General features: G+C 42.0%; 1 protein-coding gene across 1 annotated transcript in view; it reads left to right on the forward strand.

The window, feature by feature from the left end:
* The window catches only part of GPC6 (glypican 6), a 1,118,958-nt gene that overhangs the window by 403,976 nt on the left and 698,894 nt on the right, over positions 1-16,088 (forward strand). The gene's annotated exons all lie outside the window — the stretch shown is intronic.

Genomic DNA, 16,088 nt, shown 5'->3' on the forward strand with positions numbered 1-16,088 from the left:
TATTTTATTTTACATATAAAAAAAAGACTATACATGATTTCTAATCAATACAAAACAATTTAAAAACAAGAGGTGTTGATACAGTTAAAGCGGGGGTCCACCTATCTATAATTTTTTTTTTTTTTTAGTTCATTCACAAACTTTTCTTCTCAGCATTACATACTCACAAATTGTGTGTAATATGTCCGCCTGTGTCAGATTTCGTCGGAAAGAATAACTTATATTATTCACTGCAGGCGGTTTCCATCTTCATTGTGGGCATTTGAAGCCCACAAGCATTTATTTCCTGGATGTGGTGAATGCTGTGCTCCCAGCATTCACCGCTCATTCCCGCACATGCTCAGTGGCATCCTGGGAAGCCTGAGACTAGCTCCCAGGAGTCTGGGAGAGGCTAGAAACACGCCTACTCCCACGGGAGGAGAACCAGGAAGTGCAAAGAAGAATAGAAAAATAAAAGGTAATTACGGTGATTTAAATTTTTTTAAACGGCATGTCAGCATCTAGGCAAGGAAGAGAATACATACAGATATTGTTCAAAATTTGGGTGGAACCCCACTTTAAGTAGATACATGAATGCTCTAAGATTGGAGTCAAAAGTATAGAAGGTCCTCACGGGACATGTGGTCCTCTGCATGTTTCGCGGTCTATGACCGCTTCATCAGGAGGATAAATCTACAATAGAAGTATCAGATTATAACAAAACACAGTAACAAAAGACATAGTTGTACATAGGTGTAGTAAGACCACACGCATAGGCAAAATAGGTATGAAGTGTTTTTATTAACATAAGGGAAAAAAGGGCAAAAGGAATGGGTGCACAGCCGCTTACCTGAGAGTCCAAACACAGAAGCACAGCCAGAACACCACAGGGTTCCCCTACGGCAGATATGGGGGATGTGTACAGGTGGATGATAGATCTTCCGCAGTAACTGAACAAAATATGTATATAAAAAATTATTGCTCAATGAAAAATGAACTGAGAAGAAAGATGAGAGGGTAAGGAAGGGGAGGAGGAGGGAGGGGATAGGGTAAGAAGGGGGGGAGACAAAGGGGAAGAGGAAAAAGGGAATGGGGCTGAGAAGAAAGGGGAAGGGGCAGGCATGAAGGGAGGGGAGGGAAGGAGAGGGGAGGGGAGGGAAGGAGAGGGAGGGGGGAGAAAAAGGGGAGGAAAGAGAAGGGGGGAGGTAGGGAGATGGGGGGAGGGAGAGAGATGGGGGAGGAGGGAGGAGGAGGGGGGATGGATCCACTATTCCCTCCTTCCCCATAGAAACATGCCTCCATTCCACCCACCCACAATACTCCTCCTGCTACTCAGATGATCATTTCTTTCAGTCTAACAAAGTACGGTTTATGAAAACTGTTTCCTGAGGGAATATTTCCATTGCTTCAAGAGCGACAGTTGCCCCTGGGAAGTAGAAATGGGACAATTACCCATTGTAATGGGTGGTAACTGGGAGGCTTAATCCACCTGGGGTTGCCTGATGACACCCTGAGTTGGAGACACTCCTGCTTGGTGAATATATTAGGCAAAAGGTGCAGATACATTAGCGATACTTTATTGCTGTGAAAATGAAAAATGAAACTGAAAAAGATTGAAAAGTAAGTTTAAAAGAGATAAATAATTGTTCAGTCATTCAAAAAAATATTTACTGGTATTATTATTTAAAGTGCATGTAAACCCGATTCATGAAATTTGAGCTGGGCACAAATATCTGTAGTGTTTCTTTATCTCTCTTCAAAGCACTGAATGATGTGGCTTTCTCCTGCTCCCCAGCTCTGTTATCAGCCTGATAACAAGTTCTCCGACACAGGAGATAAAAGCAGCCTGAAATTTGTGTTGCGGGAGGTTGCTATAAATAGATAAGCAGACAGCTTGCCATCTCACAGCGGAACTCTGTACATTCCTTCCTTCCTTTGCAAATGTGGAGTAGCGGTGTGTGCCTTTCCTCCAATCAGCTGTCTTGGCTGTGTGCCCAGACTTCACTCTCAGTGTTGAACAGGAAGAGAAAATCTGTAACATGATGTGCACTTTCTAAAGTATATACAGTGAACCTCGGATTGCAAGTAACGCGGTTTACGAGTGTTTCGCAATACGAGTTGTTTTAAAAAAAAAAAATCCTAACTCGCTTTGCGAGCGTTGTCTCGCAAGATGAGCAGGATTAATTTCTCTGGGGTATGCAGTACCTCATTTGGCCAGAGGTGCGGGGGGGCGCCAGTAACGCTCTGAGCCACTCTGAGCCGTTTGGAGACACTCGGAAACGCTTGAACAGTTCCTGCGTGTCTCCAAGCGTTTCCTAGTGTCTCCCAGTGGTCTCCGAGTGTTTCAGAGTGTCTCCGGCGCCCCCGCACCTCTGGCCACATGCAGTACTGCATAGACAAGCAGTGGCTGTGGAACGGATTACCTGAGTTTCCATTATTTCCTATGGCGAAACTCGCTTTGATATACGAGTGCTTTGGATTACAAGCATTCTTCTGGAATTAATTTTGCTCGTAATCCAAGGTATTACTGTATAAAGCTGAAGACAGCAGATATACATGTAAACTTATGTAGGGAGATTTGTTTTCTCTCTGTGTATCATCTGAGGCTGTTCACTTCACCAGGTATATATGAGGGTTTACATCCACTTTAAGCTAGGTAAGTACACTTATCCTTTAAGCAGCTAAAGCTTAAAAAAAGCTGCTAAAATAAAATAAAAATCAGCACCCTTCCCCTAAACAATTGAAAATCCCACAATATGACCTCTGAGCCTCATCTGTATTTGTAAACCCTTTGACCTTGTCTAAAACCACCAAATTTATAAATCACCATTGAAGCTCATATCCACCATAGTACACTTTTTTTAGAAGCTTGTTGGAATATATTTAAAGAATCAATTTTGTAGCAAAAAGCCTGGTTACATGCTTGCCATAGTCATGTGACATTTGAACAGCCAAATACATTTCTCTGTAGCGGTGTATACAACAAAATGTCTGGTGCAAAAAAATAGAACTGTCCATGCGCTCAGACGTAATCATTGGATATTAGCATAAGTTAAAATAATTGAGATGAGCATTACATTATTTAATGTTTCAAAAAATACAATTTAGACCCCTTAATTTTGGGGCTAATGAGTATACATTTTTGCTATTGTGTAGAGAATTCACCTCTCTCCTTTTAACTTTGGATTGTAAAACATTATTTTTGCCAGTAAATACCTTGTACAGCCCACTTCCTCTTTCTTGTCTGGAAAAAAAGGCTAGGCTTATGACATCATGCACAGCACTCTCTCTCTCACTCTTGTGAGAGTTTGCCAGGAAGGGAGGGGGGATGAGTCATAAAAGTGCCAATGAACGCTACAGGGCTGCAGAGCTGGAGGTGTGCCTCTGTGTGTCTGTGTAAATCCAGGAAGTGAACAGGCATCAGCTTCAGCTGCCCAGAGTTAAAATGGATGCAGCCAGACTTAGTGAAGGGATATTTCTGCAGCATATTTGTACAGAATTACAATATATATAAAATAATATGCAAAGTGGTTGGAGGGAAGCTTCAGAATGGCAAAGATGTTTTTATTACAAATTATGTGAGCAGACTGCAGTTCCTCTTTAAGTCTTATGAAATGTTCATTCATGTTCAACAGGATGTCCATATATCACCACAGTGAAATTGTGCCAAAAGTCTTCTCTTGCATCAGTCCTTCACCAACCTTATCCCTCCAGTGGAAAGAAGGCTGGAACTCTGGTAAGCCTCCTTTCCACTGGAGGGATAAGGTTGGTGAAGCATTGATACGAGTGAAGATTTTTTTGGCACAAGAGAGCATACTGTATGTCTTTCACTGTGGTGATATAGGGACATTCTGTTGGACACGAATGAACATTTTATAGGACTTAACTATTACTGGATTGTTTTGATTCAGTCTCTGTTTATTTTATGATAAGAATAGTATAAACATTTCACAATTTGAGTGCTTTTTTGGGATATTTTTGGATATTTACATGTCTTATGCTGCGTACACACGGTCAGACTTTTCAGCTACAAAAGTCTGACAGCCTGTCTGACAGACTTTCGACAGACTTTTGACAGACTTTCTAACGACCGGACTTGCCTACACACGATCACACCAAAGTCCGACGGATTCGTACGTGATGACGTACACTGGACTAATATAAGGAAGTTGATAGCCAGTAGCCAATAGCTGCCCTAGCGTTGGTTTTTGTCCGTCGGACTAGCATACAGACGACCAGATTTCTGGGTCTGGCAGAGAAGCATGTTCCAAATCTAAAGTCCGTCAGATTTGCGACTGGAAAGGTCCACTGAAGGTCCGGTGAAGCTCACACACGATCGGATTGTTCGCTGGATTTGGTCCGTCGGCATTCGTCAGACCAGTCCGGTCGAAAATTCCGACCGTGTGTACGCGGCATTAGATTGTTTTCCTAATGCATTTTATAATCTGAGGTTGAGAATAGAAAAATTATTTTTCACTTGTTCTCCCGTGCTCTCTTTTTTGGGTACACCCTATGGCACACCCTAAATCATATTTACCCTTTAACATTTCTCCACTAGTGAAAATCTGGGACTTGCTCCTGAAATGTTCTGAATTGTCTACATTTGTAGGACATTTTGATGATCATCATAGGAAATCCTGACTTCCCCTGGCCCTTAAATCCAAAGCTCAATTTCTATAGGACTCCTAATACCCTTCCTCTACACGTATTGCATTGGAGGCTAAAAAAACAAAACTATTGGCCTCCCTTAGGTCTCAGTCCTCTGCCACAGTAGGGTATCGGCTGCACTATTTTCAACTTTGTGACTTTTTTTTATCACACTACTCCATAAAGCTTCCTTGACACTGCTGCTGACCCCTTTTCAGATGCTTTGTCAACAACCAGATGGGCCAACCCATGTGATGTAATTGTTGTGTGCTTTATTGCTCACAGAATCCAGGCTCTATTATATAGCTGAATTGCTACACAAACCTAATTGTACTTATTGACTACAGTGTTCTCACAAACTGCTTAGCCCAATTGGGCAAATATAATAGCTAGAAATAGCCTAGTGTTGTAAGTAGCTGGAAACTATCTGCCACATCCCACAAACAATATACAACAGAGGAAAGGGCCTCAGGGGGACTTTAGAGGCAGTAGCTAAACAGGTAATGAGAGTACAAAGAGGTGAGGAATGTATAAAATCAAAAAGTTTTTTTTTATTTTAACATCATAAAAATGGTGGTTGTGAACATCAAAGGCATAGTTAAAAACAGAGACAATATATGCAGACATGGTACCACACAATTGGAACAATTGGATTTAAGTCAGGGCTCTGGCTGGGCCATTCAAGAACAGTCACGGAGTTGTTGTGAAGCCACTCCTTCGTTATTTTAGCTGTGTGCTTAGGGTCATTGTCTTATTGGAAGGTAAACCTTCCGCCCAGTCTGAAGTCCTGAACACTCTGGAGAAGGTTTTTCTCCAGGATATCCCTGTACTTGCCGCATTCATCTTGTCCTCGATTGCAACCAGTCGTCCTGTCCCTGCAGCTGAAAAACACCCCCACAGCACATGATGCTGCCACCATCATGCTTCACTGTTGGGACTGTATTGGACAGGTGATGAGCAGTGCCTGGTTTTCTGCACTCATAATGCTTAGAATTAAGGCCAAAAAGTTCTATCTTGGTTTCATCAGACCAAAGAATCTTATTTCTCACCATCTTGGAGTCCTTCAGGTGTTTTTTAGCTAACTCCAGGCGGGCTTTCATGTGTCTTGCACTGAGGAGAGGCTTCCGTCAGGTCACTCTGCCATAAAGCCCCTACTGGTGGAGGGCTGCAGTGATGGTTGACTTTCAACAACTTCTCTCATCTCCCAACTGCATCTCTGGAGCTCAGCCACAGTGATCTTTGGGTTCTTCTTTACCTCTCTTACCAAGGCTCTTCTCCCCTGATAGCTCAGTTTGACCGGACGGCAAGCTCTAGGAAGGGTTCTGGTCGTCCCAAACGTCTTCCATTTAAGGATTATGGAGGCCACTGTGCTCTTAGAAACCTTAAGTGCAGCATACATTTTTTTGTAACTTTTTGTAACCTTGTAATCTGTGCCTTGCCACAATTCTGTCTCTGAACTCTTCAGGCAGTTCCTTTGACCTCATGATTCTCATTTGCTCTGACATGCACTGTGAGCTGTAAGGTCTTATATAGACAGGTGTGTGGCTTTCCTAATCAAGTCCAACCAGTATAATCAAACACAGCTGGACTCAAATGAAGGTGTAGAACCATCTCAAGGATGATCAGGATAAATGGACAGCACCTGAGTTAAATATATGAGTGTCACAGAAAAAGGTCTGGATACTTAGGACCATGTGATATTTCAGTTTTTCATTTTTAATAAATCTGCAAAAATGTCAACAATTCTGTGTTTTTCTTTCAATATGGGGTGCTGTGTGTACATTAATGAGGAAAAAAAATATGAACTTAAATGATTTTAGCAAATGGCTGCAATATAACAAAGAGTGAAAAATGTAAGGGGGTCTGAATATTTTCCATCCCCACTGTATATATATATATATATATATATATATATATATATATATATATGTAATATATATGTAGCAGGCATGTTTTAATGCAATTTCTCCAAAAAAACTGAAAGAGAGAGAGAACACTGGGAAAAAGGGGAGTTTCAGGAAGTGCTGAGGGGATGGAAGAGAGGAAAGTACTGAGGTAAAAGAGAGAGAGAGTGCTGACAGGACACAGAGGAGAAGAGATTGCTTAAAAGAGAGGGAGATACCAAGGCTCAAAAAGTCCTTTGCTGGGACACAGTGACACTTAACAGTGAGGAGAGGAGGAGTGTGTGAGGGGAAGGAACTGAGGTGCCAGAGTGAGAAGAGAGACACACTCTGACACCAGGGACTGTGTGCCCCAACAGAGGAGGAGGGATATCCTGAAGCCGGGAAAAAATAGTCTGTGAAGAGAATAAGGAGAGTGGTCTGAGGAGAGAGAGAGGGAGAGAGAGAGAGAGTGTGGTGAGGTGACAGGTGTGAGGAAAACTGCTGAGACTGAGAGAGAGAGACTCTGGCAGCATCAGAAAGCCAAGCTTTTCCAGAGACTGCCAGGAGAGTGTTGCCTGGAGATGGTGGAGTGAGGAGGCCTGAGGAGAGCCAGGAGCAGAGACAGCCACGTGGCCCACTACTATTTAGTCCAGGGACCCTATTCAGCAGCCCGGCACCACTCAGCTCAGCAGAGATCACCCACACCTTTCAGGGATCGAGATACCTATCCGAGTATCGGGTTGGCCGCTGCCTGTTCACCTTGCGAGTTTCACTACCAGTCATCTCGATCGGCCATCAGCAAGAGATCTTGTGCCTTTACAACATTGCTAGGAGCATCAGGAGCCTGAACCAGCACCTGGGACTATTGCTGTGTCATCGCACAGAAGACTGGTGAGCGGGTGTAAACCCAACATCCTTCTTACTGACACTGCATGCAGACACCAATTTCCCTTTTTAGTGTCACTGGATGCTTGCTTGGAGCTGCCATCTCTAGTAGTTTGCCCTTTTAAATCTCTACCTAACAGAACATTCTAGAGAATTACTGCTCCATGGAAGCTTGTTTAAACCTTCTCTTAAAACAAGGGCCCCGCCATTTGCTAGCAGAAGACACTAGTATTCTTCAGGTACACAGGGTAACTTTAGTCTCCAAAGTCTGCCCCACCGCATTAGACTCACAAAAGGAAGATAGTGAAAAGGGATATAATAGCCAAAATGATGGAATGATGAGCCACAAAAAAATAGATGTTAGGTGTGACTGTAATGGCGTCAAATTGCTGCTCACAAGGATCACACTTGAGGAGCCTTCCTAGGTACAAAAAATTGTTGTACAGAGGAATCAACAGAGATTAAGTTAAAAAAAATGCAAAAAAAAAGAAATGCAAAAAAAAAAAAAAAAAAAAGGAAAACAAACACAAAAAAACACCCTGGAGGTGATGCACTGTGATGAGGTGTCTGTTTTCCATTTTTATTTTTCCCTGTTTTTACTTACTCTCTGTTGATCCATCTGTACAACAATCATTCCATGATTTTGGCTATGATATCCCTTTTCACCATCTTCCTTTTGCGAGTCTAATGTGGTGGGGCAGCCTTTGAAGACTAATGTTACCCTATGTACCTGTGCTGACTATATTTTTAGAGAATTATAATATGCTCTGATCTTCCCCAAAGAAGAAATAATACCATATTTCAAACATGTTGGAATTTCTGAAAACGCTTCCTTGGCTTGGCCTCCTAAACTATGAGACCGACCATGTGTTCCAGATTATGAGCATTGTTACAATTGTGTGGTACTATGCATATATTGTCTCTGTTTTTAACTATGCCTTTGGTGTTCACAACCACCCTTTTTATGCTGTTAAAATAAAAACATTTTGATTTGATACTGTACATTCCTCACCTCTTTGTACTCTCATTACCTGGTAAGCTACTGCCTCTAAAGTCCCCCTGGAGCCATTTCCTCTGTTCTACATTGGGAAAATAATGCCTCTTGTCACTCAGTAGTTTCCAGACTAAATATGTTAATGTCTTATAACCTTATTTTTGTATGGTGTCATTCAACCTGCTTACAAACCTTTATCAAAACCATACAGTATGCCTAAAAGTTTTAAACAAAAAAAAAAAAACTCCTCCCAAAATCCAGTCCACTGTTTGCATGCATCAACATGCTATGATGTTTACAGAAAACTATTCAAAGCAACTTGCCAAGCCCTCCCAACAGCATTGATCTATTAGCATAGCATAAACAAGCACAAAAACCCAGTAATGATATAACTTGGCCTAAATTAAGATATGTATTGACAACAGAAAGTTTTTTTCTTTAAAACTCTATTAGTATATTTTGATCTTTTATGGCGTGTCTGTGTAGATTCATTGTTTTTATGTAATTTCTGCCCTGTTTCACCAATGGATCCGCTTTGGTTGCAATTATTACATTGAATGAGGTATACCACATTACCAGAAGTGCAACTGTATGATCCAGTAATATTAAAGGTTCCTTTTGTGTATATCACTTTTTTAATGGATTGATGTGTCTGAACAGTTTTTAGCCTTTAATGTTATTATTATTATTAATTTACAGGATTTATATAGCGCCGACAGTTTACGCAGCGCTTTACAACATTAGGGCAGACAATACAAGTACAATACAATTCAATACAGGAGGAATCAGAGGGCCCTGCTCGTTAGAGCTTACAATCTAGGAGCAGCTGATGTCTGCAATGTTTCGTTCCAATGTATGCATCTCTGTGGTCAGAATAAAGTTCTCTGCAAATTTATTAATGCTTGTTTGGGTAGTTGCCTGAAGGCCAGCACTGGGTTTTTTGAAAGATTTGGAGGATTTATCCTCTCTTATAATGAGTTGAGCTGTTGATCTGTTATGATGGGTTGCAGCTCTTTTATTTAAATCTTTGCAGATTTTTTTTTTAACATTTTGCTAAACCTTTATGTATCATTACTCTGGTCACCAAAAAGAAAGGGACACTCTCAAAAGCTTGTCCTGAAAATGTAACTGTTGGTGCAAATTAAAAAATATTACATACATTAATTGTGTTGTTGCAAAAGCATTAATATGGTGTGACCGTAAGCAACATATTTGAAAATCATTAGGTGTGAATTGAAAAGACCAACATGTATACACTTTAAATACTGAATCATGTGCAAGGGAATTAAAAGAAAAAAAGAAGATTTTTGCTTGTATGTGACTGGACTATTGAAGTGAACACCTTAGTCATTAAGTATAGTCACTCTACATCCCTTTGGTAAATCAACCCCTTTGTGTAGTACCTGGATACCTCTATAAGGAAAGGGTTAAAAAGGTATACTTCTATGTCTGAATCTGCAAGTTTATTGTTTAAAATATGAGTTTTCTATTTTGGTTTCTGATTCTTATATTATATTTTATACCCATGAATAGATATGGGTTTGTTAATATTTTATATATTGGTACATTTAGTAATGTTAAAAATGTATGTTATATATAGTTTAATCAATGTATAGAGAGATTTCTGTCTAAAAGCTCCTCCTGGCGAATTCCAGGTAGCCAAGCTTTGGGGAGTTGTACCAGGTACAGTTTTGTTTTCTTTCAGAAATATAACTTTAAGGATTGAAAGAACACTCTATTATTATTATTATTATTATTATTATAGTTTAGCTAGTTTTACAGTATTTAACAATGCCCAGATATTGTATATGGGTATATCACTTTCTATCATTTTAATCACTGATGTCATTTGATGCTCACGTTGTAGATTTTTTATGCTCGATCAAGCATTATTGAGCCTATGAGTAAACACTATAGAGTATAAATTAAGTTACAACCGAGCACTTAAGAATATTATGCACTTCAAATATTAATAATAGAATATACATTTCCAGACCATCAAATATAGCTGACCATAAGATGCATCCAAACTCCACAAATCAAGTATAGCCAGAGCTGAATTTACCATGTGCCACAATAGGCCTGTGTTTATGGGCAGCAGAGGCAAGGAAACAGCCCTTCTCTGTACATTCAATGACTACATTTTATTTCTCCTTCATTAGCAGAAATACAGTCATCCAATATAAATGTATCTATGAATTGGGTGTGATTTACTAAAGAACTAAAGGACCAGAGGATGTTTACCTAACAAAGTGAATACCCACATTGCAATGTGAATGTTGACTTTGAAAAATATATGTAAGGAAAAAGAAAAAAAAAAGCTGTGTTTACTTGGAATACCCAGCCACGTGCAATTGCATATGATGAAAATGACTGGTTTGTTTAAGTTAACTCAACTTAACTTTTTCACTAAGTTCAATGAACATTCACTTTACTAAACAAATGATTTCTATCCTATTACCCCCTTTTCACAGTTTTCTAAGCTGGGCAAGGACCAGTAAGACAAGAAAATGTTTTGTTTACAAAAGGTTACTCTGATGTTCTTTTGGGCAATGGTGTATAACATATACCACTTACCATGGGCCTGTCCACCGATTCAGTTAGTATGGTTCAAAACTTTTGACTCCATTAAAGGGGCAACAAGTTTGACCGCTTTCTCCTTCCCTGCAATTATTTAAAGCTAGTTTTTATTCAGTAGGAAGGACAACCCCTCTGTTAAATAGATTTGAGCATCTTGCCTTCTTGGTAGGGTTGCACCGATACTGGTATCAGTATCGGTGTTAATACTAAGCATTTGCACGAGTATTTGGTACTCGTGCAAATGCTCCAATACCTGAGACCTGTACTTTCAGGCCTTCAGGGCTGGGCTCCGCTCTTTCTTCTCTGAGCTGGCCGCTCAGTTGTTGGCTAATTGCCAGCTCCTACCTCTCCACAGCACACCCGGCATTGGATTTCATGCTCCCAGCGTCCTTAAAGGGGCCAGACACATGGATATGGGTGGTGGCGGCAATGGAAAGGGAAGGCAGCGCCTGTGCTCCCTTAATGGACGGGCCGCCCCTGGTCAGTGGGATTCCCCCACTGACAGCTGAAATGTAAAAAGAAATAAGGCAGCAATTATCGGTTGTTAAGGAGCGGGGCCGCCTCATCATTAGCAAACGATGACTCATTCAGCTGTCAGTGGGTTCCCCCATTGACAGCTGAAGTGTAAGCCAAGTCCCGGCAATTGGAGCTGTCAACAAAAGAAAAAATGCAGCCGGGTAGTGTTTATTAACAACATTGCTCAGCCCTGAAACAGAAAGGTAAAAAGAGACATTGTTTCTTTTTGTATATTTCTGTTTCTTCAGCTACAGATTGAAGGGATGAACTTCAATCTGCAGATTAAGTCAGTTTAAAGAAACCTGTGAAGTAAAAAATATATACAGTATCTCACAAAAGTGAATACACCCGGGGGGCGTGGCCAGCCGGGATAGCAGATGGACGCCTGATTCCACAGCTCTAAAGCCAGGGGACAGAATCCAATGCCATCGGCTGCCAAAGACGATCCACACTCACCCATCCGTGCTCCTCACAGTTAGGGGACAAAGAGGATGCCTTCCAGAAAGAGATTAACTGATCACAAACCACAAAAACTTACTGAATTCGCCTACAAGCCGGCGGGCTGGAAAAACCAAGATGGCGCCAGCCAGGCCGCGTCGTCCACAGCATACACGGACCTCCCGGATGATTTTACAGATGATCCTCTGGACACAGGTACTGTGGACAGCCTCTCCCATACCCCAGAAGGTGACCCCAGCCTAGGCAGCCCAGCAAAGGCAAAGATGAGGCTAGACGTGATGCCGCAGCGGTCGCGGTACTCGCAAATTGAGGCCCAGGCTCCTATCCCCTACTCATTAGACCAGGCCCTACACTCATCCATGTCCTCCTTCCCCACCTCAGGCCAGCCAGTCATGGATACAACACTCAAGGATATGCTCATATCCCTGCAGACCTCCCTCATGACAGATCTATCATCCCTCTTTCACAAGATCACCACTGACATCCACACACTGGATGATAGAGTGACAAACGCTGAGAGAGGAATACATGCCTGCACCTCCACAGTGAATGACACCATTGAAGCCTATGAAGCTGTTAGAGAGGAACAGACATGGATGCGCGCCAAGCTGGCCGACTTAGAAGACAGATCTCGCAGGAACAACGTTAGGCTGAGGGGGTTCCTGAATCCATACTACCCGCAGATCTGCCTCGCTATGCAAAAGAACTGATGCATTTAGTTCTCCCTGAGGCTTCCCCGAGGGACGTCATTGTGGATAGGATCCATAGAATCGCTAAACCATCTCATCTAGCTGCCTCGGTCCCCAGAGATGTCCTGATGAGGGTTCACTTCTATCACATCAAAGAAAAACTGCTCATGGGACTCAGGGCTAAATCGCCATTACCAGCTCCCTATACAGGGATTCAACTCTTCCCTGATCTCTCAAAATACACCCTCCAAATGAGGTGCCAACTGAACCCGATCACCAAAGGCCTGCAAAATCACAAGCTGCAATACAAATGGCGATACCCCACCACCATTCTCATAGTTCGCAACGGTCAAACCCACGCAATAGGGGAACTAGAAAAAGGCCTGAAACTACTTCACGCCTGGGGTATAAACCCAGAACCGCCTAACCCTGCTCTACATGACAGAAGTACATCCTCACCCCGCAGACAACTAGATCAAAACATTAAATGAAAGTTATCACCTCCCAGAATTCATGAAGCCGATAACAGTTATAATAGCTCCCCTGTGCTATGGCTATCTGTTATTCTTGTCTTCTGCTACCCGCGGTATTAACTCTTTGTACCCCCAATACAGAGGTTTTCAAGGTGCTCAGCACCCCCTCTAATTTGTTCTCTGTTTTCGTTTTTATTTCTCTCAAATTTTTTATTCTTGAAACGATATAATCGACACCTATTACTCCGCAAGCTAATTCTACGGTTCACATCGCTGATCTTTTTCAAAATTTTCATTGTTCTTTAAATATATCCACGATCTTTATTTGACTGTAATTGTCTTGCTACCTAACGTATTGCTCTATTTGCAGTCTACTAGTCCATCCTAGCCTCGGCCCCCTGGCCAGTCAGAAGCAACGGTCACTGATCCTCCACGCGGAACTCATCTGACCTAAATCTCGGATCTCCATAACCCATCTTACCCATCACATCGCCTGAAACAGCCAGCTCCACACGGTAACGACTAATCGTAAGTGTTGTACACAGCACCCACCAACTCCACACTCACAGGATGCCGTTTAACATTCTTTCACTTAACGTTAATGGGCTTAATCATCCCGCCAAACACCACTCACTATGGAAAACCGTCATGGCTCTCCAAGGTGACATCCTTTGTGTCCAGGAAACCCGCCTACTAGCCCCTAATACTCTTCTGTGTAAGAACCGTCACTTTCCAAATGTATTCCATGCAACACACTCTACTAAGACTAGAGGAGTCATGATAGCTATCAATGATACCATAGACTTTCAACTACTAAAAGTAGTCCCAGACCCTGAAGGTCGTTTCATTATTCTACTCTGCAACATCAATAGAGCAACTTACACCATTATCAATATATATGCTCCGAACTCACACCAAATTAAGTTCTTACGCAGACTTATCCGCACATTGAAACCCATACAAAAAGGCCACACAATTATGTGTGGGGACTTCAATCTGGTCCCAGATGCGTCCTTGGACTCCATCTCTTCAGCGAAGAGACGCGACTCACCTCTAAAATCGTTCATAAACTCCCACGAACTGTATGATGTCTGGCGATGCCACCATGGCGCTGAACGCGACTTCACCTTTTTTTCTTCTAGGCACCGCTCCTACTCCAGAATCGACCTGTTTTTATCTGATAAGCATATTTTACAAAAAATATCTAAGTCTGCGATCCACACCACGACATGGTCGGACCACGCCCCCACCTCAATTACAATCCAAGATCACAACCTTCAGCAAAATACATTCCTCTGGAGACTAAACAACTCCATCATTCAAAATGCTAAATACACCCCAGAAATTTCAGAACACATTTCAGAAATTTTCTCATTGAATAAGGGATCGGTACCCGACCCTGCCATGGTGTGGAGGGCACATAAAGCGTATATGTGGGGAATGCTCATAAAATTGAGCTCTCACCATAAGCGACAGAGGACGCAGCGTGTAGATGCATTAACAGCCCAAATAGCGGACCTAGAAAAGAAACACAAATCTGACCCTCCAAACCCACAGACAAACCATCTAATATCCCTCAGACAGGAACTGAAAACCCTTCTCCTTCACTCGTATGAATTCCTTCAAAGGAAATTTAAAGCATCTTCGTATTCCACCTCTAACAAAGCAGGAAAGACATTAGCCCAACGCCTCAAAGGTAGACGAAATAAAACCAGAATAACACAACTTAAACACCCCCACACTAACACCCCACTGAGTAACCCCCAAGACATTGCTGATGCTTTCAGCGTCTATTATGAAGACCTATACAACCTAAATCAAGATCCTCATACCCCCCAACCCACACAAGTCGACATTGACCACTTTCTCAATAAGATCAACCTACCCAAACTATCTACTGACCATCTGACTACCCTGAATGCACCATTCACCGAACAGGAAATCAAAGCTATTTTTGATTCGTTGCCTAGTGATAAAGCACCAGGCCCAGACCGGATAACAGGGGAATACTACAAACTATTTTCCCCTCAACTAGTCCTATACCTCACTGAATTCTTTAATCACGCTGCCTCCTCTGCTAGCTTCTCGAAAGAATACTTAAAAGCGCTAGTGATAACTATCCCAAAACCAGGGAAACAGTCGGATATCCCCCAAAATTTTTGCCCGATCTCCTTACTCAACTTAGACTTAAAAATCTACTCCAAAACCATAACCACCAGACTACTTGAGATTATGCCCACTATCATACACCAAGATTAAACTGGTTTCACCAGAGGAAGACAATCCTCGGATGCCACCAGAAGAATGATTGACCTCATACATCATGCTGAATCCACCGGAACGCCTTCTCTGCTTCTTTCCTTAGATGCAGAGAAGGCATTCGATAGAGTCCACTGGTCCTACCTAGAAGCGGTCCTCCACAAATTTGGATTCCAGGGGCAAATCCTAACAGCCATCCTGGCATTATATTCCAACCCTGAAGCCCAGGTGTTTACAGAGGGCATGCTTTCACACCCATTCCCCATCACAAATGGCACTCGCCAGGGTTGCCCCCTCTCCCCCTTAATATTTAACATGCTTATGGAACCCCTGGCAGAACACGTGCGCTCCCATCCTAACATTTCGGGTATGCATATCGGCCTCTCCCACCACAAAATCAGTCTATTCGCTGATGATGTAATTCTAATTCTTACAGATCCGATTGTTTCCCTGGCAGCAGTACAAAAACTGCTTAAATCGTTTAGCTCGGTCTCTTACTACAAAGCTAATGTGACCAAATCATTCATACTAGATATAAACATAAATGCCACCATGAAAAACCTCCCACAACTACAATACCCATTTAAATGGGCAGAAACTGACATATCATACTTGGGCATTCAACTCCCGAGAGAAACTAAGAAAATATACTCATGTAACTACCTACCACTCCTACAACAAATTCAATCAACCTCACAACAAATAGCAAAGGATGAACTCTCAT

The sequence above is a fragment of the Aquarana catesbeiana genome, linkage group LG02 (genome assembly GCF_042186555.1).
Source record: "Aquarana catesbeiana isolate 2022-GZ linkage group LG02, ASM4218655v1, whole genome shotgun sequence".
NCBI classification, from domain to species: domain Eukaryota; kingdom Metazoa; phylum Chordata; class Amphibia; order Anura; family Ranidae; genus Aquarana; species Aquarana catesbeiana.